The sequence below is a fragment of the Canis lupus genome, chromosome 15 (assembly GCF_048164855.1).
Source record: "Canis lupus baileyi chromosome 15, mCanLup2.hap1, whole genome shotgun sequence".
Classification (NCBI taxonomy): domain Eukaryota; kingdom Metazoa; phylum Chordata; class Mammalia; order Carnivora; family Canidae; genus Canis; species Canis lupus.
Genome location: NC_132852.1, coordinates 39,239,332 through 39,264,850, shown reverse-complemented (window position 1 = coordinate 39,264,850; position 25,519 = coordinate 39,239,332). Strand labels below are relative to the sequence as shown.

General features: G+C 42.3%; 1 protein-coding gene across 17 annotated transcripts in view; it reads right to left on the bottom strand.

Annotated features, from left to right (window-relative positions):
- The window catches only part of CSGALNACT1 (chondroitin sulfate N-acetylgalactosaminyltransferase 1), a 327,875-nt gene that overhangs the window by 295,703 nt on the left and 6,653 nt on the right, over positions 1-25,519 (bottom strand). For 10 of the 17 annotated variants that reach the window (XM_072776718.1, XM_072776722.1, XM_072776717.1 and 7 more), the window contains exons 2-3: positions 25,302-25,444; positions 11,448-11,557 (exon numbers count right to left, since the gene is read on the bottom strand). The exons of 3 other annotated variants lie outside the window; for them this stretch is intronic. The gene's annotated coding sequence lies outside the window, so the exon portion shown is untranslated. The remainder of the gene's footprint in view (positions 1-11,447; positions 11,558-25,301; positions 25,445-25,519) is intronic. 4 more of the 17 variants (XM_072776723.1, XM_072776719.1, XM_072776735.1 and 1 more) reach the window with 2 other exon arrangements.

The window sequence follows — 25,519 nt, the reverse complement described above, 5'->3', positions numbered from 1 at the left end:
AAAAGCTAACCTTACAGATAAAGGAGCTAGAGAAAAAACAGCAGATAGATCCTACACCCAGCAGAAGAAGAGAGTTAATTAAGATTCGAGCAGAACTCAACGAAATCGAGACCAGAACTGTGGAACAGATCAACAGAACCAGGAGTTGGTTCTTTGAAAGAATTAATAAGATAGATAAACCATTAGCCAGCCTTAGTAAAAAGAAGAGAGAGAAGACTCAAATTAATAAAATCATGAATGAGAAAGGAGAGATCACTACCAACACCAAGAAAATACAAACGATTTTAAAAACATATTATGAACAGCTACACGCCAATAAATTAGGCAATCTAGAAGAAATGGATGCATTCCTGGAAAGCCACAAACTACCAAAACTGGAACAGGAAGAAATAGAAAACCTGAACAGGCCAATAACCAGGGAGGAAATTGAAGCAGTCATCAAAAACCTCCCAAGACACAAGAGTCCAGGGCCAGATGGCTTCCCAGGGGAATTCTATCAAATGTTTAAAGAAGAAACCATACCTATTCTACTAAAGCTGTTTGGAAAGATAGAAAGAGATGGAGTACTTCCAAATTCGTTCTATGAGGCCAGCATCACCTTAATTCCAAACCAGACAAAGACCCCACCAAAAAGGAGAATTACAGACCAATTTCCCTGATGAACATGGATGCAAAAATTCTCAACAAGATACTAGCCAATAGGATCCAACAATACATTAAGAAAATTATTCACCATGACCAAGTAGGATTTATCCCCGGGAGGACACAAGGCTGGTTCAACACTCGTAAAACAATCAATGTGATTCATCATATCACCAAGAGAAAAACCAAGAACCATATGATCCTCTCATTAGATGCAGAGAAAGCATTTGACAAAATACAGCATCCATTCCTGATCAAAACTCTTCAGAGTGTAGGGATGGAGGGAACATTCCTCGACATCTTAAAAGCCATCTACGAAAAGCCCACAGCAAATATCATTCTCAATGGGGAAACACTGGGAGCCTTTCCCCTAAGATCAAGAACAAGACAGGGATGTCCACTCTCACCACTGCTATTCAACATATTAGAAGTCCTAGCCTCAGCAATCAGGCAACAAAAAGACATTAAAGGCATTCAAATTGGCAAAGAAGTCAAACTCTCCCTCTTCGCCGATGACATGATACTCTACACAGAAAACCCAAAAGCCTCCACCCCAAGATTGCTAGAACTCATATAGCAATTTGGCAGCGTGGCAGGATACAAAATCAATGCCCAGAAATCAGTGGCATTTCTATACACTAACAATGAGACTGAAGAAAGAGAAATTAAGGAGTCAATCCCATTTACAATTGCACCCAAAAGCATAAGATACCTAGGAATAAACCTAACCAAAGAGGTAAAGGATCTATACCCTAAAAACCATAGAACACTTCTGAAAGAAATTGAGGAAGACACAAAGAGATGGAAAAATATCCAATGGTCATGGATTGGCAGAAGTAATATTGTGAAAATGTCCATGTTACCCAGGGCGATTTACACATTTTATGCAATCCCTATCTAAATACCATGGACTTTCTTCAGAGAGTTAGAAAAAATTATTTTAAGATTTATGTGGAATCAGAAAAGACCCCGAATAGCCAGGGGAATTTTAAAAAAGAAAACCATAGCTGGGGGCATCACAGTGCCAGATTTCAGGTTGTACTACAAAGCTGTGGTCATCAAGACAGTGTGGTACTGGCACAAAAACAGACACATAGATCAATGAAACAGAACAGAGAACCCAGAAGTGGACACTGGACTTTATGGTCAACTAATATTCGATAAAGGAGGAAAGACTATCCATTGGAAGAAAGACAGTCTCTTCAATAGATGGTGCTGGGAAAATTGGACATCCACATGCAGAAGAATGAAACTAGACCACTCTCTTTCACCATACACAAAGATAAACTCAAAATGGACGAAAGATCTAAATATGAGACAAGAGTCCATCAAAATCCTAGAGGAAAACACAGGCAACACCCTTTTTGAACTCAGCCACAGTAACTTCTTGCAAGATACATCCACGAAGGCAAAAGAAACAAAAGCAAAAATGAACTATTGGGACTTCATCAAGATAAGAAGCTTTTGCACAGCTAAGGATACAGTCAACAAAACTAAAAGACAACCTACAGAATGGGAGAAGATATTTGCAAATGACGTATCAGATAAAGGGCTAGTTTCCAAGATCTATAAAGAACTTATTGAACTCAACACCAAAGAAACAATCCAATCATGAAATGGGCAAAAGACATGAACAGAAATCTCACAGAGGAAGACATAGACATGGCCAACACGCACATGAGAAAATGCTCTATATCACTTGCCATCAGGGAAATACAAATCAAAACCACAATGAGATACCACCTCACACCAGTGAGAATGGGGAACATTAACAAGGCAGGAAACCACAAATGTTGGAGAGGATGCGGAGAAAAGGGAACCCTCTCACACTGTTGGTGGGAATGTGAACTGGTGCAGCCACTCTGGAAAACTGTGTGGAGGTTCCTCAAAGAGTTAAAAATAGACCTGCCCTACGACCCAGCAATCGCACTGTTGGGGATTTACCCCAAAGATACAGATGCAATGAAACACCGGGACACCTGCACCCCAATGTTTCTAGCAGCAATGGCCACAATAGCCAAACTGTGGAAGGAGCCTCGGTGTCCATGGAAAGATGAATGGATAAAGAAGATGTGGTTTATGTATACAATGGAATATTCCTCAGCCATTAGAAATGACAAATACCCACCATTTGCTTCAACGTGGATAGAATTGGAGGGTATTATGCTGAGTGAAGTAAGTCAGTCGGAGAAGGACAAACATTATATGTTCTCATTCATTTGGGGAATATAAATAATAGTGAAAGGGAATAAAAGGGAAGGGAGAAGAAATGTGTGGGAAATATCAGAAAGGGAGACAGAACATAAAGACTCCTAACTCTGGGAAACGAACTAGGGGTGGTGGAAGGGGAGGAGGGCAGGGGGTGGGGTGAATGGGTGATGGGCACTGGGAGGGGCACTTGACGGGATGAGCACTTCAGGAGGCCTTTAGCTAATTAACATAACAGTAAGAGCTAAAATTCCTTAAACACTCTATACCAAATACCCTAAAATGGAGGTGGTCTCCTTAATTCTTTGTGTATGGTGAAAGAGAGTGGTCTAGTTTCATTCTTCTGCATGTGGATGTCCAATTTTCCCAGCACCATTTATTGAAGAGACTGTCTTTCTTCCAATGGATAGTCTTTCCTCCTTTATCGAATATTAGTTGCCCATAAAGTTCAGGGTCCACTTCTGGATTCTCTATTCTGTTCCACTGATCTATGTGTCTGTTTTTGTGCCAGTACCACACTGTCTTGATGACCACAGCTTTGTAATACAACCTGAAATCTGGCATTGTGATGCCCCCAGATATGGTTTTCTTTTTTAAAATTCCCCTGGCTATTCGGGGTCTTTTCTGATTCCACACAAATCTTAAAATAATTTGTTCTAACTCTCTGAAGAAAGTCCATGGTATTTTGATAGGGATTGCATTAAACGTGTATATTGCCCTGGGTAACATTGACATTTTCACAATATTAATTCTGCCAATCCATGAGCATGGAATATTTTTCCATCTCTTTGTGTCTTCCTCAATTTCTTTCAGAAGTGTTCTATAGTTTTGAGGGTATAGATCCTTTACATCTTTGGTGAGGTTTATTCCTAGGTATCTTATGCTTTTGGGTGCAATTGTAAATGGGATTGACTCCTTAATTTCTCTTTCTTCAGTCTCATTGTTAGTGTATAGAAATTAGGCGGCCTGGTTTCCGTAGTGTAGTGGTTATCACGTCCTTAATTCACATAAAGAAAAATTGAGGCCCAGCAAGCTTGAGTAATATGCTCAAGGTCAAGTAGCTGTTAGGTGACAGAGCCAAATGCAGGCCACAAAACTCTCACCACCACCTGTACATTGCTTCCCTATCCTAGTGCCCAGGGGCAGGTAGTGGGGAAGTATACCAATCTGAGCATGTGGCCACCAGGTACAACCTGGCCAGCCTTCCCACAGGAAGCTGCTCTGCTCCTGGGATTCAACACAGTCCAGAGGCATGGTGGGACACCACTTTGCCCACCCAGAAATCTGATGAAACCAGCGAGGGCAGAACCGTCCTGCCCACAGTGTTGGGCATGACTAGAGTACCAATTCTTCTGCAAGGGGAAACATCATCACTGGGACTGGCATATTTTCCTGAACAGCAAGATCTGTGACAGGGGGAGCTAAGTAATATTCAGAATGCTGCTGGGGAAACCGGGAGAAGATGCAGTACAGTCACTTAACCTGTCTTTCCAGAGCAATTGGACTATATATTTCATTGGCTATCATTACCTGCCACAAACCTGTGCTCTGGGGACAGACCATGGAGAGGCAATTCCAATGTCTGTCTCAACAGTCTCCCTTCTCAAGCTCTCCACTTAAGAGCAAGCCTCTTCTATTCACATGGGCTAATTCACCTAGGCTACACTTTAGCCAAAGACTCTTCACCTCTTTAAAGAGACACAGCATTCTGGGCTCCATCCAGAAGGCCCAACAAATTGATATCAAAATTTAAGACCAATTCTTATTTCCCGTATTTTCATGTTCTTATATTTGGGAGGACTTTGGCATAAGCCTATAAAATTGGAAACAATAGCATAAGTGTATGTGTTTAGTATTTTTAACATGCTACCAAGAGATAAATTTGCCAATAACAACAACAACAAAAAAAAAACCCTGACCGTTAGCACCCTGTGTTTGCAATATGGTATGATTATAACAGTGAAAACATCACAGTATTTTCATGCTACCCAAATACCAGCTAAAATTCTAAAAAATAAATGTTTACCTCAAACCTCAAGGATAGCTGACTTCGTTGGTTCTCAAGTTAGCAAGAGTGAAAAAGAAGGAAACGGGATTTATAAAAACTACCCATTAACAAATAGATGCTGCTGAGATACAAGAGAAAGTGAATACAGGGACAGGAAGTAAGTCAGCCCAGTGATTTTCTGCTTCAAGGGTACAAAGGTCAGGATTAGCTCCTCCCACAGTATGTGACTCTCTTTTTAGAAAAAGTGCCTCTTTTGAGAAGCTTATAATTAAGCTTAATGATGGCCCTTGACCATGTAATGGTACTCAACATAAAAAAATTGTTTAATATTTTGGAAAATTCAAGTGGCTATATTATGATCTGTAAATAGTCCTCAAATGAAATGAAAATAAAGTTCTCAAACTCTAATGAAAATAAAGACAGTTGGTTTAAAATAGAGCTCTGACCTATATAATTCCACTCTTAACCAAAGAGCTTATCTTTAATAGAGGCTTTTTTCTATCAATAGAAGTAGTAATATACTAACATTTCTTTTGAGGAGAGGGCTTCAGATCTCCCATTTGTAAAACCCTAGGAGGTTCTGGCTTTGGAGTGAGTGTGTTTGTGCCTAATTTCCCCCCAGGAGGTGGACTTTCTGCATAAAACCTCCCTGTTGGCTTCCCAGTTTCCAGTAACCTGAGCCAGGCTCACTCAAGGAACCAAGAACCAAGATGGATCCAGCAGCATACTTGTTTTCATCTCCTGGGGCTGCTGTGACAAATCACCACCAGCTTGGTGGCTTGAAACAACACAGATTTACTCTCCTACAGTTCTGTGGGTCAGAAGTCTAAAACAGGTCTCACTGGGCTAAATCAATGTGTCCGCAGAGCCGCATTCCTTCTGGAACACAGGGGAGAATCTTCTAGGGGCAATCCACTGCTTTCTCTTTCCGTTTCCAGAAGCCACCTTCATTCTTTGGCTAGTGGTTCCCTCCGCCATCGTCAAAGTCAACAAGAGCTGGCTGAGTTTTTCTGACATTGTGCCAATCCAGTTCTGTTGTCTTCACATCTTCTTTTCTGACTCTTTTAAGACTAGTGATTACATTGGCCTCACCCAGATAATACAGAGTAATGTCGCCATCTCAAGGTCCTTAATCCTAATCACATCTGCAAAACTCTTTTTGCAGGTAACATACTCACAGTTCCCATAATGTGGCCATATTTGGGAAGCCATTGTTCTGCCCACCACAACGCTCTCAACTAATAAACAAGAACGGATACCACACAATGAAGTGCAGGGAGTTCAAAACAAGGCACAAATATGAATTATTCTGCTTAGATGTCACAGGTTCCACCATGAGCTGGACATGTGGACACATTATATGCTCTGTGTGTGGTATCTAAGTGTCATGACCTTTCAGAGGGGTTAGAGGGCTGGCATGGGGGAGGTCAAGTGGGTGGAAGGTGCCCCATGTTCCCTTTTTCAGATCTCCAGGCCCACCCTATATAAGCAGGGAGCGTTACCTATAGCCCCTCTCTGGTCCCAGCTGCCCCTGATGATCAACTTTATCCTGCTCCTCTGACATATAAACTCCAACCTTGCTTTTGCCTATCCCTCCACCTACTCACCACCATTCATGTTTAATTTGACACTGATTTCATTTTTACCCCATAAGCTACATCAGATTCAGATCAAGCAGAGTTTTCACAATATGAGTAACTGTCCATTTTCAAGAGGGTGGAGAATTCCAAGGCACTAATGCTTTGGGCAAGCATGTCACCAGTGCAGCACACCCTCCATACTAATTAGAGAGCTGGGTGAGTTCTTGAAAGCACAGCCATCAGAATCATTGCCTTTCAGCTACAAGAGTCCCCAGCATGGCTCCAGATGGCAGGTCAATAAATAAGGTAGAGCCCAAGGCAAGCCACCAATAAACCTGAATATTTGCAAAGACTCTGTGGCCAATGGGGAAAAGACATGGGGGCACAAATTTCTTAACAAAATATTGGCAATCCTGCCTGAATTGCCTTTAGGTTAGAAAGCATATGGAGGCACCTGAGTGGCTCAGTCAGTTAAGCATCCAACTCTCAATTTCAGCTCAAGACATGATCCTAAGTGGTGAGATCAAGCCCCACATCAGGCTTCATGCTGGGCATAGAGCCTGCTTAAGATTCTCTCCCTCCCTCCCCTACTCCCACCCCCCAAAAACAAAAAGCATATGAACTCAACATATTTGGATTTTAAAAAGTATTATAAATGGTTACAAATTTTCAGATAAGTAAAATGAAAATTTCAATGCAACAATATTCAGGACATTTAATAAATGAAAATACCTCTAATGGTCATAAAATGATACACAATAAAAAAGAAAGGTATTTAAAGACTCAAAAAACTGTTAGCTGCCTTAATAAATATGGAACATCCATGCAATCTAATATCCAGCTTCTTTTGTAAAATGGAAAAAGTACTTATTTTATAATGGGTATAAAATCATATAAACAATATGTAAAATATGAGACAATTGAAAGACCAAACATCCATAAAGAACATAATTATGTTCTTTTTTTTACACACATGGTGGAGACTGCTGGATGCCCATAAAACTCTGCTCTCCCTTTTTTCCTAAAACCGTGGCTAGATTGTATTTCCCATATTTCCCTGAAGGGGGGTGTGACCTCATGACCAAGGTAGGTGTGACTAAGTTCTCTTTGAGAGGAAGTACTGCCTGTCACACTTGGACTTAGGGGGCCCTTAGGGCAGAAGGCATGCCAGCCACCTCCACACTTTCCTCCTCTTCCCAGTGGGTAGAATCTGGGCATGGCCACCACCCAGTTCCCATCCTACACATGACCAGGTCCCTCAGATGATGGAGCAATGATGAAGAAAAATCTTGGTTGTTGAAAGACTCCATGCAGCAAAACTGCCCTGCCTACCTGGAATGCTCCCCTCAGACCATATTGAGAGGGAAATAAAGACCTATATTCCCTTAAGCCACCAAAATTATTGTTGAGTCTCTTTGTTGTAACCTCCTGGCCTCCTCCTAACTAATACAGTGGAAGCAAGATGTCACTACAAGGGTGACAGCAATTCCACCAGCTATGCTCTGAGAGGCTGCAGCAATAGTGATTAAAGTCTACACTCAGAGGGCACCTGGGGAGCTCAGCAGTTGAGCGTCTGCCTTCGGCTCAGGGCATGATCCCAAGTCCTGGGAGCGAGTCCTGCATCAAGTTCCCTGCATGGAGCCTGCTTCTCACTCTGCCTGTGTCTCTGCCTCTCTCTCTGTCTCTCATGAATAAATAAATAAAATATTTTTAAAAAGAAGAAGAAGTCTATGCTCAGGACAGGCTGCCAGAGCTCAAACCTGGGCCCCACTATGAACTAGAGACACTGCTGGGGCAAATTATTCAGCCATTCGGTGCCTCCACATCCTCCTCCATAAAACGGAGCGAACATGGTGCTGACCTCAGAGGATGGCATGACCATTCTGGGACTGGTCTGTGTAAAACATGACAGTGACTGGCACAAAGGAATGACTAGGACTATGAACAATTTCAACATCATCTCCCCTCCCCCCCCAAAAAAAAGTAGTTTCATTTTTTGCAGGTGTACCGCAGGTATTTGACTTAGAAAAAATGAACCTATCTACAAGTCGGCTCCAAAAATAAAAAGTGAACAAGGACAAAGGCTTATAAAATACCAAGCGTTCTTTCTCTGTATAGCAAGAATCATCAGTGCTATAGTGAGAATGATCTCTTTAACTCAAAGAAAGGCCTGAACACATCGGTGTGGGCTGAAGATAGAGACTTATTCGAAATTCTGCTGCTTCGGGGTTCTGGGAGTTTAGGTCGAATTTGTCATCTTATTTGCACAGGCTCGCTCTGATCTGAGCACACACACGCACACACCCTCATTGATTTCGAGGCCACATGCTTGCTCCACATTTCAGCCCACGATTATGCAGTCATAGAATAAAGTGCTATTCATGCAACGAAGGGCCACACTGCCGCTGCATAAAAAGCTGGCTTGTTAATTCATTTCTCAAGTTTTAATACTTTCTTACAATTTCTACCAAAAATCCTGGAATGTTTTTAGGTGTGTATTACGGCACTGTGGAAAAAATTAACCCTCTCCTTGATCCCAGGAGACATGACTGACCTGTAGCCTGGGCCTTTCAAGAAGGTGAAATAAAAGATTAACATAAAATTGTCCTTTAAACAAGTTGCCAGTCTTCGAAGGACTGATGGGTTACAAATGTCGTGTTACTACATGAGTTTACCAAGGAAACATTTTTAACTGCTCCTTTGCTTTTTTAAATGGAGTATATTTCCCCAAGGCAATTAACACAAGTTTCCTCTATTCCTTTTCACAAAATATCCCAATGTCTGTTTCCATCACCGTACAAGCCAGTTAAATTTGACCTATGGGACTCAACTAAGTGTGAGCTGAAATGTACCACTGGCACAATGAAGAAAAGTTATATCTTTTGAAAATGAATGCACACACCCAGAAGCCTTTGGGCATGTTAAACCCATAACAACACAAAATAACACATGGAGGTGAACAGGAGTCTCTGCTCATTGATTCATGTGTGTCAACAGCTTGCTGGCTTGTCACTTGTCATTGGGTGCATATTTCCAGACCATGCTTATGTGCAAACTGGCACCCATTCCTATCCATTGTTCTTCATGCCTCTAAGGGGCAGAATTTAGGACCAAAGGGTAGAAACTGTAGAAAACACATGGAAAACTTTCTAGTTGTGCCACCCACATTCAGAATGGACTGCCCTGCAGAGCAGGGGCTTGCTGTTCCCAGAAGTATTCAAACAGACCAGACAACCCAGGGTGGCTGAGGGTGGTGGTCCCACAGGGCCAGCTAGCTGCACGAGATACAGGTTCCTTTCACCTTGGAGAGCATAGGGCCTTACCAAGCCAAACTGATGGGTTCTCGTTTCCTTTCTCTTCAAGCTAGCACTGTTTCTTCACAGCCACCTAGCCCGGAACAGCCTGCTGCAGGAGGCCAGGACACACACCCAAGAATGTGACAGGAACACCTTCCCCCTTCCTTGCCTCATGCCTTGACCACAAAGAGAAAGGTGATCCCACAGTGCCCAGGGCCTGGAGGGTCTCCTGGGCCGCCTTCTGAGAGGCACACCATAGCAGTGAAGAGAAAGAGCTGCCCACGTCCCACAAAAAAGTCCCCAATGTTCTGTACCAGAAAAGCACCCCCATTCTGGGAGGAGGTGTCATTTCCACCCCCCTGACACCCTTCAGCTCCCTGGGGGGAGCTCAGATGACACGAGCAGAGTGGGGTGCTGACGTCACTGCCATCCCCTGTGTGTAGAGGAGGGATCCTTGTGTGGGGGTGCCAGTGAAGCCTACCAGCCTGGACACCATCTAGGTGCACCCTTCCAAACCCTCCTGAGGGAGACCACGAATATGCAGAGACCTCCCCCCCACCCCCGGCCTGTAATCATGCCTCTCATGTGCATCAGCCACAGAAGAGCAGAAAGCCCCTTCCTTGAGGAATGCAAAGTCAAGATCACACTGAAGCTCACCACACTCCCCTCTTTAGACCTACACTGTCACCATTCCCAGAGCTGAATGCTCCAAACCAAGCAAAGGATTATGAGGAAGCCCGGACAGAGCTACCAGTCCATGTGGCCCCCAGCACAGCCCCGCCAGGCTGCACAGTGGTCTGAAAACACGGGCACAAGGAGAATTTGCAAAGCAGAGGACTTCAATCAAATCACTAATAGAGAAACTGCTTATACCAGATGACTGGAAACATCCTGCATTGTTAACCTCATATTATATCCACGCTGAGACTAGAATCACAATGTTGAAGTGGGTTGCTATTCTGAATGGACGTTACCCAATAAAAAATGAGGGGGATGGGGATGAGCAAAAAGTAAAATGCACAAGGACCCACAGGAGGGAATAACTAGGTCAGTGCTCTAAGCCGACTGCCTGTCTGTCCTTGTGTGCAGAGCCCTGGACATGCGTCCACCTGGCAGCTGTCCCTCCCTGACCCATCCAGTGACTCCTGAGGAAGGGTGACTGTTCACATGGTTGCAGAGCACTCAGTCTCTGATCATCCCTCTGACTGTATTCCTACAGCAGTGTGTCCTTTGAATTGCTGGTATGTATTTATAAGCGGAAATTCTTATGTTCCATCATTCTGTAATCAACCTGCAAATCAGACCCAACTGCCACTTGCCAGAATTTCCTTGCTAACCAGGAACCTCAGTCCTCAAGCCAGATGAAAGCAGCCCTCATGCATCACACGCAGACCAGAGCCTGACCTCCTGCATATTCATGACACCAGGCATGCTCTGGAGCTTGGGGGAAATTTGAACAGATACCCCTGGGAGGAGGAGCAGAGAGCACGCGGAAACATCAGGGAACTAGCCTTGCCACAGGTTCACTCTGGGACTGGTGTGTGGGGAAAGAGAAGACCTCCCTTAAAGAAAGGGAACTGTCAGCTCTCTAAAGATGACGGTTTGTGACACACCATTTTACAATGTAAGGCCAGGGAATCTGTGATGCCACCTTTCTGTCAGAAATTCCATCAGGCGGGAGATCCCTGGGTGGCTGAGCGGTTTAGCGCCTACCTTTGGCCCAGGGCGCAATCCTGGAGTCCTGGGATCGAGTCCCGCGTTGGGCTCTTGGCATGGAGCCTGCTTCTCCCTCCTCCTGTGTGTCTCTGCCTCTCCCTCTATGTCTATCATAAATAAATAAATAAATAAATAAATAAATAATCAATCTATCTTAAAAAAAAAAAAGAAAAGAAATTCCATCAGGCTAGCTAGAACACAGGGCCTCAAAATAACCTGTAATGAAAATAAGCTTAATGGTTATGATGGTAAATTTTTATGTATATTTTACCAGTTTAAAAAAAAAAAGCTCCTGCTTAGGCTTTAATTCTTGATCAACACACAACAGATATTTACTTGTCAGCATCCTCTGCAATTTCATATTAATAATCTCTTTTTGGAAAAAAAAAAAAAAAAGAATCTCTTTTTTGGGCAGCCCCGGGTGGCACAGCGGTTTAGCACCGTCTTCCACCCAGGGCATGATCCTGGAGTCCCAGGATGGAGTCCCACGTTGGGCTCCCTGCATGGAGCCTGCTTCTCCCTCTGCCTGTGTCTCTGCCTCTCTCTCTCTGTTTCTCTCATGAATAAATAAATAAAATCTTTAAAAAAAAAAAAAAGAATCTCTTTTAAATTGCTGCCATGGTGAATAGTTTAGAAAATAAATTAAAAGGTTGAATCAAATAATAACCAAGTTGTCAAGACATGCTGCAGCTCTACCTTTGGCATTTCAGTTCTGTATGGCATTAGAGTTTTGATCTCCATAAGGCATTGATTGAACGCAGAAAACAAGGTGGTTTCTTCTAAAAAGTGTCATTTGCCAACTCTTTCTTACAATCAATTCTAAATCTTCCAAGTTAAGAGAATCAGGTAATGTAAGCTAACATTGCAATCTGGACCAATCTAGCTTTAATGAGATCTCCCTTTTTTCCAAAAATGTGCTAAAAATGGCATGTTTTCAAATAAACTAATACAATGGCTAATTGTATTCCTCCTGCTGTCTCTGAGGGATATGAGCTAACAAGAAAAATCTGCACTTAAAAACACTATTTTTAATTTCCTGAAATAAAATGTAGAAAGTTTTTAAGAGTTTTTACAGGATACACCAGTTTAATATCAATAATTGTCTATTATAGTTAACTCTATTTATCAGCTGCCATAAAACACCTACCAGAATTAGTTGCTGTGTTCAAGTACCATCTCTTGAAAACCAGAGCATGAATACAAATTCTGACTTGCTAGTAATTGACCTTTCATTTAGATATTAAATTTCCCCAACCCTGAAATTATAATAAAAAGCAGCTGTGTCTTCCTGTGGCTTTCCCCCGGGGTTAGTACCATGCAGGGCACAAAGCAAAGGCCCAATGAGCATGTGTTAAAAGAATAAACAACACAAATAATGTCAAGGTTCAAGAGCTTACAATAGATACCAAATAACAAGTATTCACAGACACTTTACTTTTGGCAATAGGTCAAGTGGCATAAAAGTTACATATGTGGCTCTTTATAAATTATGTCACTTCCAAATACACTACCTGGCTGTATGGAATGCTACTACACAACCCCTGCATTACTGCATCCTACGAAGAAAAGTTTCGTGACGTAACTTTGATGATACTGGATTTGTTGTTGTTGTTAACATGCTCTTTCCAAAAGTAGAACATGTAAACATCTCAAATTCATTTTGGAAGTATTAACAGGATAAAATATAAATAACTAAAAAGTGAAGTACCTGTATTTTAAAACGATTATACTTCTTAACCACCTTTGACATATTGGGAAATGGGATAGCAGTGAAAGAGATTCTGAGGATCAACCACAGAATTCAACAAAAAGTAGAACATCTGGACAGAATTGGGAAGAACAGGCAGTACGATCCTATCAAACCCATCGTTTTCTATTTCTTTTGTTTTATGGGGCAGTGCTTTATGTGGAAAGTGTCCAGTAAATTTGACTTAAATTAAAACAAATCCCATCCATGTATTCTAAATACACAATTTTATAAAGCACTCATCAACTTGGAACACACTCCTTATGGTACATTACCATTATAAGATCACATCCGAAGCCCACAAATGATCAATGTGAAATTCTATTTAAGCATAAAATAGATTCTATTATTTCTCACTTCAAAGACCTGTACTTAAAAAAAAAAAAAAAAAAAGACCTGTACTTTTCATTATTAAGAACAAATCAGTTCCCTGCCTGGGATAACGACCAAGTCAAACTCTACTGTCTCAAGCTTTCTGATTTAGGACTCAGCAGCTGGGTGACACATGAAGTTTTATATCAATATGGATTATCACTAGCCTCCTTTCTCCACAATTCCTAAAAAATAATTTTCATCTAACGGTAAAAGAAACAATGCCCAAACAACTGTGTGTGCTGAGAGGTTTAGGTCCTTCTGCTGACAGATGGACACCTCACACCAATCTGTGTGTGCTTTCCCACACACCTGAAATACACCTACACACATGCTCAGCTTTTGCAACTGAGATTCAAACAAACAAAAAGATATTTTTTGAGATAAGGAAAATTCATTTTTTTCAGTCATCAATATACTTTAATCATGTTTTCACATCACTAACCATCTAAATCATCATTTTTAAAGGCTTATAATAATTCCTTTATCTGGAGGTCCATGTTTTTTTTTTAAAGATTTATTTATTTATGATACACAGAGAGAGAAAGAGAGAGAGAGGCAGAGACACAGAAGGAGGGAGAAGCAGGCTTCATGCCGGGAGCCCGACGTAGGACTCGATCCCGGGACTCCAGGATTGCGCCCTGGGCCAAAGGCAGGCGCTAAACCGCCTAGCCACCCAGGGATCCCCTGGAGGTCCATGTTTTAACCATGGTACCATATCATGGTACTATGATATTTAGAATTTTTTCCTATGGATACAGTTTCAATGAACATGATTTGCCTACATATATATTTTTTGACTTATTTAAATTCCAGTTAGTGACCATGCAGTGTAATATTAGCTTCAGGTGGACAATATTGTGATTCAACACTTCTATACCACACCTCGTGCTCATCACAAGTGCCCTCCTTAATCCCCATCACCTCCCCTCCTTCACCTATATCTTTAGATACTAGTCTGATGCTTTCCTTAGAATAAATCCTCACAAAAAGACTTACTAGGTTAGAGTACACATTTTAAGGTATAATTGACATATAACATTATATTAGTTTCAGTTGTATAATGTAATTAATTCTATATTTGTATATATCGCAAAATGATCACCACAAAAGCCCGGTTAACATCTATCACCACACACAGTTACAAAATAAGAAAAATTTAAACATGGTCTGGGTATTAAGTGATTTTTTTTTATTTATTTATGATAGTCACACACAGACAGAGAGAGAGAGAGAGAGAGAGAGGCAAAGACACAAGCAGGCTCCATGCTGGGAGCCCGACGTGGGATTCGATCCCGGGTCTCCAGGATCGCGCCCTGGGCCAAAGGCAGGCGCTAAACCGCTGCGCCACCCAGGGATCCCCTATTAAGTGATTTTTAAAGGCCGATTCTTAACTTTTTAGGAAATGGCATAGTGGTTATGTACAATAAAGACATCACCTGGGACACCTGGGTGGTTCAGCGGTTGAGTGTCTGCCTTCGGCTCAGGGCATGATCCCAAGGTTTTAGGATCGAGTCCCATATCGGGCTCCCTGCACGGAGCCTGCTTCTCCTTCTGCCTATGTCTCTGCCTCTCTCTCTGTGTCTCTCATGAATAAATAAAATATTTAAAAATAAATAAATAAATAAAACCTCTTTAAAAAATGAAGACTTCACCAAGTTGAAATACATAGTATTTGAAGGTATATTTTCCCTTTGCTACTCAAGGAAAATTCTAGAAGTCCCCATAATCCTCTGCCACTTACAGGTAACAAAGTCCTAAAAAAAAAAAAAAAAAAAAGACTTCTTGCTCCACCCCATACACTCAGAATCTATCGGCAGCTGCCAGCCTCTATCTTTTCTACCCACTTGCTGCCCCACTTGCTAGCTGCTGTAACTCTCCCCTCCAGGCCTGGAATATGAGGAGGAAGATCACTTGACTGGATGAAATGGAGTAAAAGAGGCTGCCTCCCAGCATCCAGTAGCCCCTTCCTCTTTACAACAAGAATCCCAGCCTCAAGCTGCCCCACCGCTGCCCCACAACAAACGTGGATTCCCTGGCTTCACTCAGAATTCAGGCTAATGAGACAAGCAAAAATGGTGGTGGTGTACTCTTGAAAGAATCCTTAAAAGAGATGAGGCAGACCTTTCCTCTGTCCTTCCTTTCCTCCACCTGCCTGGAACATGACATGATGCCTGGAGCTTGAGCAGCTCTCCCTGACTGTGAGCATGAGGACCACATTCAGGGCCATAGGCAGCTTGTTCCTGATAACTGTGTGGAGCCACCATCCCATCCGTGAAATGCCTATTTCCTGACTTATTCTATGTAAGAGAGAAATAAACTTCTATTTTGTGTTAACATTGTTCTTTCACTTATGTGCAGGCAAAGGTACTCCTCACCAGGACAGAGGGCTTCACGTTCTCTGAACCAGTAGGTACTTAAACCCAACTCCCTGTCCCTTGTGGGTATTTTGTGAGTTCTCCAGGGGCTCCCCTCAAAATCCGTGTGAGTGGTGCATTCAAGTCCGTTTGCCACCTCCACACAGCCACTGAAATTCACTTTATAATCTTTCTGCTGACTGTGCCACTTGGGCAGAGGTGGGACTGTTCCAGGCTGGCTCTCCATCCCTGCAGGGGCCACATCTGGTCCATGGGAAGCCATGCACAATTGCTCCAACAAACTTGGCAGTGGGAGCAGCCCTGTCGCAGCTGCTCCCCACTCAGTCACAACAGGAAAACATCTCACCAGAGTCGGAGCCAGTCCACTGTGCTCCTGGAGCCCCAGGTGACCTCTCTCCAGGCAGCACCCCCACCTCATACTTCTTCCAGGAAAAGGAATGAGGCAAACTCACAGCAGCAGCTTCTCCAAATAAATCCCCTTACGAATCCTATATCGATGCTTTTTATACCCTCAGAGTGAAGAAGATTTTCAAGAGCTGTGAACCTGGTGTTCAGATATTTCCTTTGAAAATGCCTATTTTGCTCTTTCTCACAACTTATTTTAGTAACTTCTATCTAGTATACCTTGAGGCCTTAGTCAAACTTTCCAACTCAACTGCCTATGACAAAACTGATACATTACATGGGGATGCACATTTGTGGTAAAACTAAAGAAAAGCAAGGAAACAATACAACATTTGGAAGAGCAGTTACCCATGGAGTGGGTGTGGGAGCAGGATGAAGGAAGGAAATATGACCAGCAAGCACATGTCAGGGGCTTCAAAGGAAATGTTCTAGATGCTTATCCAGGTAGTTATTCACTTTACTATTGTAAGTTAAAATGTACACACACATCACATATACATATATTTATTTATAACTGGTGAATGTAAAAAAGTAAACAAAAGAACATAAACAAAATAATATCTAAAATCCATAGCAAAGTAATTTGGAAATAAGACTACACTCTGAGAGGCAGGCTGTAATCTCAACACAAAAGAGAGGAAGCTGGTCAAAAAATGACTTCTACAAGTGGGTGAAGGATTTCCTCCGAGGATCAGGGTGCTGTTCTTAGTGACTTCTAGGAGGGTGGTCAGTTCTGCAGCATAGACAAGGCCCTTAGGGTATCTAATCTACTTCATTGTCTCGATGACAGGAAGGGAGCAATATTACAGAGTTGCTCACCGGCACCTCAGAGCTATATGTGGCAGAAGTCTGCAAGCCCTCGAAGCTGAGACAGAGTACTGGCCAGAAATTCAAGCAAGTTAACCCCACTGGCAGACTCCACCTCGGCTACACTGACATTGAGCAGTGACATTTTATAAAGTCTTCTGGATTCTCCATCCACATCACCTTCATAATAGCCGAAGCAACTTTCCTGATTATGACCTGGCTTCTCTGGAGCTGGTCTATGAGAAAAGAAGGTGCTGATCATGCAGATTTTATTGTTGTTGTTATTAAGACAACATTAGCTTTATTATAACTAACAATATTTCTTGTATGCTTACTCTACTTGATCCTCACAATAACCTTCACCCCAGAGGGGCAGCATAAGAAAGTGATAAAAAGCAACAGACACCAGGATTCAAACCCCAGCTCTAACCCTTAAGAGCTGTGTAACGTTGAGCAGTACACTGAACTTCTTTAGGCCTCAGTCTCCTCATCTGTAAAGTGGGAGTAAGGGTAGTTCCCACCTTGTGGCATTGTTCTGAGGATTACAGGAGTTAATATTCCCAAAGCCCTGAGACAGCAGCTGTCACATAGTGAGTACAATATAAATGTTCGCTATCACTCCTCTGTTACAGACAAAACAAGTGAGGCCCAGTGTGGTAAAGTAACTTTCTTAATCACCACTAGTGTGTGGCAGCTAGTCTAACCCAAACATGCATAGGCTTAACCTCCATGCTTGTCATTAACCATCACCATAGGGATCCCTGGGTGGTGCAGCGGTTTAGCACCTGCCTTTGACCCAGGGCGCGATCCTGGAGACCCCGGATCGAATCCCACGTTGGGCTCCCGGTGCATGGAGCCTACTTCTCCCTCTGCCTATGTCTCTGCCTCTCTCTCAATCTCTCTCTCTCTCTGTGTGACTATCATAAATAAATAAAAATTTTTTAAAAAACCATCACCATAATTATTTGTCAAGGTAAATTAACCCCTGTGTGTGCCTGCTGGGTCCACCTCTACTTTGGGGCACAGTGGTTAGATGACCTACTCAGGGCCTGACAGTGGCCAATGCAGGCTCTGGGCGTTGGAAGCAGAGGATGTGACTCTCCGGCTGAGCCCCAGTCTGCCCAGGGGCAGCCAACCTTCCCCTGGCTATCCCGGGACAGCTGTGACAGCTGTCTGCCATCCTGCCTGATTCCCTGCTGAGGCTGGGAATTCTCAAAGGCAGGCATTGGCCCTGAGTTCTCAGTTTCTAGCAATATGCCAATTAGCAAATGTACAATGTAAGTTCTTCTGTACCCCAGAGAGATTCAGATTACAGTCTCCCTGTCTTCAGCTGGTTGTAAAGCAGCAATCTCTCCTTCAGACCTTCTCTAACCTATCCAGGCAAGGGCACCTACACCTGCAAAGGGCCTGGCAAATAGGAAATGGTCCACGGGCCATCATCTGCCAAGGGTCTCCAACCCTCCCAAAGAGAAAGCCTAGTGGAACACCAGAGCTCCAGGTCTTGCTGCTAACACCTGTGTGAACTTGGCTGAGCCACTTGGCCTCTTGAAGCTCCAGCTTCCCCAATCAGGGAGTAGAGAAATTAGACCAGAAAATCTCTAAGTTCTTTCCATCCTTTGATCTTTATATCCATATTCTAATCCAGAGCCAAATGTCATTTTGATTTGACTATATTCAAAAACCACTCAAAATGAATTGAGGTATTCAGACTGCTTTCCACAATGCATCAATAGAAAGCAATGCCCCTGCTATTTATGATTGTAAAGGGATAAAGGTACTTTCAAAATCCCCAACATGAGCTTCTGGGACTACTGAAAGGGAAAAACCTATTAGCCTGATAACATACATCACATTAAACTTATGGTTTGAAAGTTTTTTTTCCCTAAGAAAAACAAGCAATAAACTGGTGGATCCATCCTAACTGGGATGCCCATCAGCCCCAGATCACACCTGTGAATAAGTGTGTTCCTGTGTTTTTGTGCATACTCATAGTAGACTGCAGATTTTTTTAGAAATTTAAATAAATGAGAAAGTACTATGAATACCTTGGGGAAAAAAAAGATAGCATCCATTACAGTTGTTGCCTACAAAATGATATGAGATACCTTATTAAAGATATCAGAGTGATTAATAATCTTATTTTGGGACCCAAACTAATTAAATGCTTGCTATTAAATGAATGATGCAAATAAATTTTTGAAACAGGCTGTACAGAAGAAACAAGTTGAAAAAGATGATAAATGGATCACAACATGGACCTTCAGGTGATAGTGGCTTGATATCTAAAATTCTTTTTATCAGTAGTGTGTATAAAATGCAACTACTTACTAACTGGCTTTCCCTTCTTCCAAACATTGTTGTAACTTGCATTTTTATTCTTTAGAGCTATTTTAAGATTCTTTAATCTAGTAAAATTAATTTTATCAGATATATGTGTTCAGAAGCCTGATTCATGCAAAATGCAAACTACAGATAATAAATTTTTCCACTCATTTTTAAAAGGTTTCATAATCTTTGTTGCATGACTCTTCTTAAGACCCCAACAGTGCTGAAGCCCTCATCAAACTTTTAGGCACTATATTTGGTACACTGGACTCTGATAGAACGGGGGGAAAAAGACAAATGATCAGGAATCTGAGATATGTTATAGGTAATGACCAGGCTGTGATTCTGAATGATAATGCCAGGCTTGCACTGAACATTTTGCCTAATTAGACTTCACACAAGGGGGAAAATGCTTTAATATTTAACAAGTATAATGGTGTAATCAATGTACACAAATCAGGTCTGATAAGGAATATTGCTTATTAAAGAGAGACAGATGGCTCCAGGAAAGGTATAATCATTAAATGTAAAATCTCACAGGCTCCAACTGTGAACACCAGCCACGTACTTTCAAATTACCACTCTAACCCCTGACACTCTATGCATTATTTAGTCCTGTCCTCTTGCTCATAGGTACACCCACACCATAAATTTAATAAAATAACTCGGTTCAAAAAACTCATATCTTTGCTGTTTCTCAAAGCTGTCTTTTCCTAACCACTCCTGCTGCCATCAAAAATCCCACTGAGTCAAGATGTCCAACATCTCTGTTATAATCTTTTCAGTTAGATAATTAGTCCTCCTTTTTATTACATTCAAGAACACTTAATGTGTTGGAAGCTTTCCTGACTATTAAATCCTCCCAGCCTGCTGCAAGATTATGAATACATAATTTGTTAGTAGGTGGTTTTTAAGAAAACAGTAAGCAAACAGTATGCAGGAATACAGTTAAAAACAGGCATACTAAAAAAAAAAAAAAACAGGCATACTTATGAACTGCAGATTATATTTATTTTTTTAATTTTATTTATTTATTCATGAGAGTCACAGAGAGAGGGGCAGAGACATAGGCAGAGAGAGAAGCAGGCTCCCTGCAGGATGCCTAATGCAGCTCTTGATCCCAGGACCCCAGGATCACAACCTAAGCCAAAGGTAGACGCTCAACCACCGAGCCACCCAGGTGCCTCAAACTGCAAATTATAGTAAGAGATTTCCAAGGGTGGGTTATCTATTGGTTTCTCCAAGGTCAGCTTTGCATGCAAATATAGAGATCCTAGAAGGCAACTTGCCCATTTGTGAAACCATTACTTACGAACTCTGTTAACTTCTAAATTGCTGCATCTGTTCATTTCATGTATAGTCACAGAGAACCTACTGTGCCTACACACTAAGCTACATACTCCTTGGAATATATTGAAAAACTGTAAACTACTATCCCTATGTTGCAGGAGTCTACAGACTCATCCAAGGAGGGCACAGAAGCAACTACCATGCTCACCACTATGTAATGCCTGGTCCCTGTAGTCTAAATGATCTCCAACATGCTATTATTTCTACAAAATACTGATGTTAGACCAAATGATCTCAGAGATGGCATTGTTTCTGTTGATGTATTTTTGTCAACCAATGACTTCTAACTCCAGCAAGTCATGAACAAGACTATTAAATGAAATCTACAAATCCTCCAGGGCGCACATGTCCCTTTCAGGTATGCCGTATTGCCATTTGAAATATTTCTAGTTCACCTGGATAAATTAAATGAACATGGCCAGCTTTATTCAAAGCTTCTCCATTCATTCTCTGAGCCTCATTCCTAACTGATTAGGAGCAGCAGGAATACTGTCCATTTCCCACTGGCATGACTTTTGCCCCAAGAAAAATCAAACAGTCACTTATGAAGACCAGGAAAAGGAATCTAGAGAAGCAAAGTGCCTCCCATGCATCTTCACCCTAAGCCAAATCATCTTCACAAGCCAAAAAACATCTCCTCATGTTTTCCAGAAAACAGAAAGTTCCATAAAGGAGCAACAACCACTTTCCACCTGCCTCATCCCAGTGAAAAGTAGAAGTACTCACTGGTCACCCTTTGGCCATCAATAAAATTCACCATCTTGAAAGAATGGAAAAGAAAGCACAGTCCAGGTAGTCAGTGAGCAAATCATTTCTACAGTCAGTCCCTGAGGCCACTGTCTTGAATGGGAGAGAATCCAAAAAGCTTATAGTTCCTACAACTACTCCTACTTTATTTCCCCCAGAACATGAACCTGAAGACACCTGCCTTGCATAAAGGGTCAAAAGAAGTATTCTCAGGGCCTGTTATCCACACTAATAATGACTCAGGTATTAGCCCAGACTCATTCTCAGAGGAAGACAAAAAGATAATTCCAGTGAAGCTGAATAAATTTTCCTGTATTCCCAAGGATACTCACGAAAAACGTCCTCAAGATTTTTAATTACTTAAGTGAACAATATACTCTACAAAGAAAAACCACTTTTGAGACAACTCAAGACCCAAGATATTGAATCAGCTTACTTGATGCAACAGAGTTACTGGTTTTATGCTCAGATTCTCACTTCGACCACCATTTGGATTGATGAATCCATTTACAGTCCATAAATTTCATTGCCTTGCATTCAAATGGCCCCTGAGATTCAATGATTAAATTCTTACTTTAAGGATTAAGATGTGTTCATAGCCAAGACGAGTCAGCTCTGGAATCCTTTCTCCACCAATCTAGTCTCCTTCTGTAGCAACTTGTCAACACCTCCATTTGGAGGACAGATACATAAACATGCACACACACTCTTCAAACTGACCTCACTCCTGTTATTCAGGCCCAGTAATCTATGCCATGAGTTTAGTGAAAAAACAAAGGAACCCCCACCAAAGAACATGCTTTATATGGAAGCCACAGCTTGCAGGTCATAGGTACATCCAAAGAAATCGCCCCCCCCCCAAAAAAAAAGAAATTTCCCCCACCCAAAAAAAAAAAAAACCACAAGTCTCCTCCCTAGGTTCTTTATTATGTAGCCACAAGTGTATTTAAATAAGTCTTACTTCTATGCAAATAAGATATCCACAATACCCTGGGTATTTTGTGTTACTTTCATCTTTGGTGGCTCAAGAAGTAGTACTCATTTCCTATCCATGTGTATATAGAATAGATGGAAAATAAGAAAAGGATAGCTACTCTCCTTTGGACAGCTAATCAAAGTAGCCAAGGGATAGTAGGAATTCATTATTTAATAGAAAGTCTCAATCACCACCTTGCTCCTGTTGGTCTAAAACTTTTAGTTATGGGACACCTGGGGGCTCAGTGGTTGAGCCTCTGCCTTCAGCTCAGGGCATGATCCCAGGGTCCTGGGATCGAGTCCCACATCAGACTCCCCGCAGGGAACCTGCTCCTCTCTCTGCCTGTGTCTCTGCCTCTCTCTGTGTGTGTCTTATGAATAAATAAATAGAATCTTAAAAAAAAAAAAAAACAACTGTGAGTTACATGAGCATACCAAAGGAGGTTTTCTGGGATTAGTGTCCATACCCAAGATTCGTATCATAGTGACATATACACAGTGGGTATTCAAGACCTATATGGTTATAATCATCTAGAACTTAAGACATTAAAACTATCCAAGAATAGAATTAGAAAATTCAAGGTCCAGGGTGAATACTGAATGCTCCTCCTAGTCTTTCAAATGCCCATTGGTCCTTGTTTTCTCTTCCATGCTTCCTTCCTGTGTGCCTTTGTAGTAATAACAGCTGATACACATTATTTACCATGCACTAAGCAGTGTACATAGGTTATCTGAATCAATCACCAGATGTCCGATACTACAAGAACTATTACCCTCATTTTATAAATGAGAAGATAGGCATCTAAGGAATTAAGGAACTTGCCCAAGATCACGCAGTGAAGAAAGAGTGGGGCTGTGAATCTGGGTAAAGGACTCCAACTGCCAACCCCATTCACCCAGGTGCTGCTTCTTCATTCAGTTCACTGTTCCCTGTACTTTCTCATTTACAGTGCTCAGTGCACACCTTCATTCCCCTAATCTTCCCAAGAACCATTTGAACTAACTTGGACTTCATTTCAAGGACTCCTCTTCTTCCCACTAAGCTCTTGTTTTTCTAGTCGGCTTGTTCGTTTCAATACACTCTGCTAATTCTATAAAATGGGCTTCTGAAAATTGCAGTAACTTGCTTTGAGCAAACTGTTCCCCAATTCGATACTGTTTTTAAACGCTTTGCATTTTTTAAAAACCCTGAATCAAGCTTCTCTTGCCCCTGGTCAGGTTCTGTTTGCTTATTCACAGAAGGGCTGGCTTATGCCTGTGTGCCAATGCATAATAAATAATGAGTCCAGGCCTCCTGCTCCCTGGCTGAAGTAGACCATCCCAAACTGTAATGATTTTGTAAAATCCGCATTCCCTCCCTACCGCACACAGCACCTACCCTGGACACCAAACAAGGTGGCTCATTATCATAAAAACTAGGAACGCTCTCCAAAACCATTCCTTGATCTGACAACACAGCCCCCTGACAAAAATGCCAGCAGGACTTCATACTGGGCCCTGACGACCTGGCTCCCCGCCTCCCTGGAAAACAGATCTGGGTGTGTAGAACCATACCTCCAACTGAAACCAAAAAAAAAAAAAAAGGGGGGGGTTTATTATCCTGTGATTCCAGCTACCTTTTGAAGACCTACAGGGAACTGGCAACAACTACTAATTTTGACTTAGCTCCTTGCTAAAGGACGATACACTGCTTTTGGAAAAACCCTGCAGTAGGAGACCAAAATACTACAAGCACATAACAGGGAATGTGCCGACCTGGGGATGCAGCAGGGCTGTAGACCTCCTCCTAGCTCTTCAGCAGAGCCCACCCACCACCCCAGCCTAGGGCAGCACACCTGGGCCACGTGACTCAAACTTGTGCCCCTCAGGAACAAGTTGTTCACGTTCTTGCCTTGCTCTCAATCTAGATCCCAAACCCTTTCTACTCAGCCCACCTCCAATTTCATTTCTGGCTTGTTCCAATTTTCGGGAGACCTGAGTTCTCAGCTACTCCCCAACAGAGCCTCACGCTCATCCCTTGGACCTCTACAGTACAGGCACCAATCCTGGGCACCAAGCCACCTTTGTCTCCTGGAATCCATTCTCTTCTGGCCAGCCCGGGTAGCAACCCAATGTGATAGGAACCCTACACTGGCACCAGCTCACATATCACCCAACCCCAGGTCTGTTCCAGGCCCCAAGAGGGAAAACCAGAAAGTAACATTTTAAATGAGTTCAGCACAGTCTGCCTTAAATTTAGATATTTTTTTCTTTTTAGATATTTTTATGTCTACCATGGCCCCCTCTAAGGGTGGGGGTGGGATGGACAAGAGGAGAGGAAAGGAAAAGAATGAGAAGACACAGATAAGAAGGAAAGAGGAGAATGGGGTGCCTGGGTGGCTCAGTCAGTTAAGTGTCTGACTCTTGATTTCAGGTCATGATCTCAGGGTTATGAGATGAGCTCTACATCGGGCTCCACACTCAGCGGGGGAGTAGGCTTGAAGAATCTCTTCCTCTCTCTCTGCCTGTCCTCCTGCTCATGGACTCAGAGTTATCCTTCCTCTCTCTCTCTCTTTTTCTCTCTCTCCCCCCACCCCCTTCAAATAAATAATCTTTAAAGAAGGAAAAAGGAGAAAAGCACCGCTATCCATAGCACCTACTACCTCTGGTAGCTTGGTTCTTTCCCTTTACGGCTCCTTTAATTCTTGCTACGGTCTCTAAGGTATTACTACCCCCACTATGCACACAAAGAAACTAAGCCCTTACAGATGTTCAATGATGGGACCAGGAGCCAGTGGTGGAGCTGGGATTCAAGCCCCAGGACTGCCCAGCTCCAATGCTTTCCTCTCCACTTTGAAGTTGTCTTCTACAACTTGCCATTCTTGTAGTGTCCAGCAGAGTGCCTTTATCTAAGGGGTGAATAATAAATATGTGTTGAATGAATGCATGAATGGTTGATTTCAGCCTTCACACCTAAGTATTCT